General features: G+C 40.9%; 1 long non-coding RNA gene across 3 annotated transcripts; it reads left to right on the top strand.

Annotated features, from left to right (window-relative positions):
• The first annotated feature begins 781 nt into the window (after positions 1-781).
• Positions 782-4,377, top strand: LOC310712547. 3 transcript variants are annotated; one of them, XR_014528923.1, is made up of 3 exons: positions 782-827; positions 3,576-3,707; positions 3,948-4,377. It is a non-coding gene; the product is annotated as an uncharacterized lncRNA (long non-coding RNA). The 3 variants fall into 3 exon arrangements; XR_014528924.1 differs by lacking the exon at positions 782-827 and adding an exon at positions 1,613-1,960; XR_014528925.1 differs by lacking the exon at positions 782-827 and adding an exon at positions 2,266-2,433.
• Positions 4,378-4,684: the final 307 nt, after the last annotated feature.

The raw sequence follows: 4,684 nt of genomic DNA on the forward strand, positions 1-4,684 counted from the left end.
AGGTACCGGTTTTGCTTCAGAGGAAGGGCCAGCTGTGGAAGTCACACAGGAGTCGGTCATGGCTGCTGATACTGCTACAGGTGAGGCATTTTCTTCCCTGCTAAGGGATGGGCATGGGGGCACCACCAATTGCCAATGGGGTTGTCAGGGTTGAAGTTTGGCCCAATTGCCTTTGTCCCCTCCAGTGGTGGCTGAGGCTTCCTCAGGATCCCCCCTTATATAGGGCAATCTGGAATCTTGTTGGCTGCCTTGGTGGGCAGACTTTAATCAGGTATGGAGGTTGGGGGTGAATGTGACCAATCACGTGGTCTGCAGAGATGACTGAGATGTCCTCCCTTCATCCATTAGCATCCACCAGTAGCCAGTCAGCCCTGTTCTTTGGAAATATTAGTTTTGATTTATAGAGTTGACCAGGAGCGGGGACGTGGCAAGCCTATGATGAAACTTTTCGTAAGTGTGCGGCTATTGAGCCTACATTGCAATGGGAGAAAAAGTTGTCTGACCGATGGCTCCATTTTATGTGTCATGCACTTACCATATAGATAGAACTGACAACAGGCACATTTTGCAGAGATAGAGGGAAGCTGTGTGTCGGTGTGCATAAAGCTTCCAATGCACCACTATACATAGATCCTGAGACCAATAAGATTTTATCCAACTGAAAATAGAGATTCCATTTCTCCAAGATGGAAGAACTCATGTATGTGGCATTGAACATTTCTTTTTCTTTACTCTCAACAGTGGGAATACTATTTTGTGCTAGAGTGAAAAGAATGGGTGGTGTACTTCAAGGATGTAATATCACAGGAGGCAGTTGCTTTGCACAGGTGAATGCAACCAATTTCAGTGAGTATGAAGCCTTTGTGTCTGATTAAACCTGAGTGTGTGGGTTTTCATTTGATCTCTGGGGTATTTAGGGGTGACCACAGAATATGATCTCACACAATGTCAAGGAACTCAACTTTTTCCCAGAATAAAATACTAGCAGAATAAAAACTGTATAAAAAATCTGTTTAAAATGTACCAATAATTACAGTAAAAACAGCATGGTCTCAGCCCTTTCATTAAAACAGTCATTCCCCCAAATCCTGTCCGGACAAGAATGTCTTAAGCTGTTGGCAAAAGCACAGCAAAGATGGGCTAAATCTCTCTTCTCTAGGGAGGGACTTCAGGAGTCCAGGAGCAGCCACTGAGATGGCACAGCATGCATATTAAAATCACGCAGGACTACCAAACTCAAAACCATCTCCCAACTCTCTCCTTTCAGAACCTGTCTCCAAGGAGCTGCTGCCAACAGCAACTGAAGCCACAGAAATCTTTTTCCTATTGGAAAATTAAACAGAATCATAACTCCATTTCCCCATAGAAGGCTGCATACAAAAATGGTTCTTATTGTGACATAGCCAGAAAGAAGTGAGATCAAGAGAGTGGGGAAACCGTCTTATTCTCCTGTCTCTCAGAAATGTAGTACATAGTAAAAAGCAGCTTCTTGAGTTAGGCCACTGGATAGGCTAGCTGGATATGGGTTCCATTTTGTGTGTGCAGAAGAACAAGTCCATGGACATTGGAATCTTGTCCCACTAAAGCACATTTTTTTAAAGTAACTATTCTGGTATAGTCACATAGTTTTGCAGAAGAACTTATGCCATATTTATAAAGTGATTCTTGAAGAAACTTTGCTTTAAAGATAAGCTTGCTAAATTTAGTGCTTGCCAGGCTCTTCTCTTAAATTACCTAGAAGCATTATATAAATTTGAGTACACAGAGGAACGGATTTATTGCTGATCTAGCCTTTGCTTCCTATGTTCTCTCACAGATGGCTCTGAAAACATCAAAAAAGAATTGGGATGTGTTAAAAATTGCCCCTCAAATTACAGCTTCACTACAGAACAAGGTCAATACATGAGGAGTTTCACAAAGTGCTGTCAAACGCATTTTTGCAACGAGAGAAGCATTACACGTAAGTGCATATATCTGCATATATCTCAGAGCATAAATAGCATGGAGGTTTCCGCTTTCTTCCTTGTTGCCCTTAGACAAACAATACTGTTCCAGTCCAAGATTCGTTTCCCTAGTTTTTATGGGAAATGCTTAGAATCAGCATCACCATCTGTGTCTCAAATATGTAAATAGAGGGATGGGGAGAGAGATATGAGACTGCATGTCTTTGCTCCTGGAAAGCCTTGTTGGACTTAGAAGTCATCTTGCTTGAGCAGAACTGCAGAAGTAGTAAGTAAAAGCAGCTGTTGCTGCTGGAGGCCTTCCAGCTAGAGAACTACAAAAGGCACACTGCAGAGTGAATGAGAGTTGGGACTTTGATGAGAGTGCCCTCTCTTTATTTGCATCTTACACGGGTTGAATTGCTTGAGGATATTCCTTGGTGGGAGGAAGAAGTACCAGGGACCAGATCTGCATAGCTCCACCTATCCTCAGGTGAGAGTCTGGAGTGGGAAACAGCAACATGGGAGGGAGCCAGATTGCTGCCAGAAACATCTGTGGCTATTTGTATTGTTATTTTAGATGCCTCAGTGAGTGAACAGTTTCTTTATCTCCTTGGTTTCTGCAGTACATTCTGCTGAGTGGAAGGAGTGACTGGCAATCATTGTTTGGTGATTGAGTGAGAGATTGTGGAGTGAGTGGATGGATGATGTGTTGTTTGCAATTGTGGAGTAGAATGGGATGAGTAATATGGAATGGGAAGCAGATACTTAATATTTGTGAAGATGAGCAGCAGAATTTGAATGTGGTGCATATTATTTTGTGAGTTGGGAGATGCCTTGGCAAGAGGATCACTGAAAATGGGAGGGGTCCTTGAATTGATATATACTTCAAGATGTGCTGATATGTTTTTGTTTTTTGACATTTTATTGCTTTATTACACTATAGTGTTGTTTTGTTCGAAGGTGAATTTTAGTTAAGTTTAGTTTCTCATTTTCTCATATATACAGTATACACCCACCCACACACCACTGTTTTGGTATTAAGATATTATTTCATATAGAAACAAACACCTAGGCTTGCTTCATTCTGTCATTTATTGATTCAGAACTTTATATTAACCTTAATCACTAAACAATATGCAACCTAACAACGAAGTAAATAACATATGTTAACAATATTATATGCATAAATTATTCTTTCACAGTAAGAATACATAATCCATGATGGAACATGGTACATAATATGCAATGCACACAAAAAATAGCAGTTGCAAATTAGTCTAAGTGACAAGCCAAGAATGAAGTCCATAGCTGCCCCCCTTAAAAATACTCCTACTTGCCTATTCATCTCAGGTCCATCTATGAAACACAATACAAATTTAGTAACAGAGTAGGTGGAGTCTCTCTGGCATTTCTTTGCATAACAGCAACTAAAAGTGCTCCCTTTTGATAGCCCACCTGCCAGCACCTCTCTCTCTTATTAGGGATGATGGCTAGATCTACATCATCACATCACTAATTCTGGAAACAGAATGCAGTAAAGATGCTGCAACACTTTTACAGGACTAGAGCACTGAGGCTTAGGAATCATTCTCAGCTCGAACCATATGTTGACGTTAGTGGTGCTTTTTGCAGATCCACTTCGTCAGTTAAATGGTCTGACATGTCCAATCCTTGGTCCTTCTGGCCCAGTAGTTTCTGAGGGTCCAAAGCCCATCAGGTGTTATGGAGATGAGACTCGGTGCCTTGAGTTTGTTCTTGTTCGTGGTAAGTAGCATTGCCATCCAATGAGTGGGAGAGAAGAGACAGGGTGGGGGGCTAGCTGTTTCTCTCTGTTTTTGACTTCAACATCTGTTTCATATTCACCTCATGATGTAATTCTGTGATGCTTTCTATACTTATGCAATGCAGTTCAGAAAAATTAAAATGCTTCTGTTCTCTCTCTTCTACACACACATCCTTTATTATCCAGACACTCATGTAACTGTTTCTCTTTTTCTTTACTAGATGACAGTGAAGTTCCCAATGAGGTTGTCAGAGCCTGTGCAACTCCATCTTTTTGTGAAATGGCCAAAATGTCAATGCATATTGGTGCCTTTTCAGGCACTATAACCCAAGCAAGATGCTGTGAAAGTGTGCGTTCCAGAGAGCAGCTCAACATTGAGGGGTAGTTAGAGGGGAACTACATCTTCTTTCTTTTTGACCCCACTGTTTCTTGCAGCTGTGGAAGTGGAGGTTGCTTTCCTGGTGGTGGGAATATTGAGCGACTGCCATTCAAAGGACTCCTGAGTCCTCTATTTGGCTTATAGTGGTGGATAAATGGGTTTAGGCGATAGAGAATCTGAAGTAGTAATGTCTAGCTTTGGGACTCTTTTTCATGATAATATGTTATTGGTATTAAATTCCCCTTAAAATAAATTGGTGTTGCAAATGAAAACTGTGTGCTGTGCCTTTATTCATCAAATTAAGAGTATTTGGCAAAATTGGTGGCAAAGGGAATTGCTTTTAGAAGGAGCAAATAGGTAATTATTAGTTATTGCATTGCTTTAAGAAAGGTACTGGTAAATACCAATCCATATTCATAGAAATTTCTGAGTGGCAAGAAGTTCAAACACACACAACAACAGCAACAACAACAACAACTTCCCTTCCAATTTATCAAGAGGGAAACATTAATGAAAGCTCTAAAATGCAGCCAACAGTAGGCATTTGTAGATGCTTTTTGGGAGATTTGTCACACAGCA

The sequence above is a fragment of the Podarcis liolepis genome (assembly GCF_965112155.1).
Source record: "Podarcis liolepis genome assembly, chromosome: 7".
NCBI lineage: Eukaryota > Metazoa > Chordata > Lepidosauria > Squamata > Lacertidae > Podarcis > Podarcis liolepis.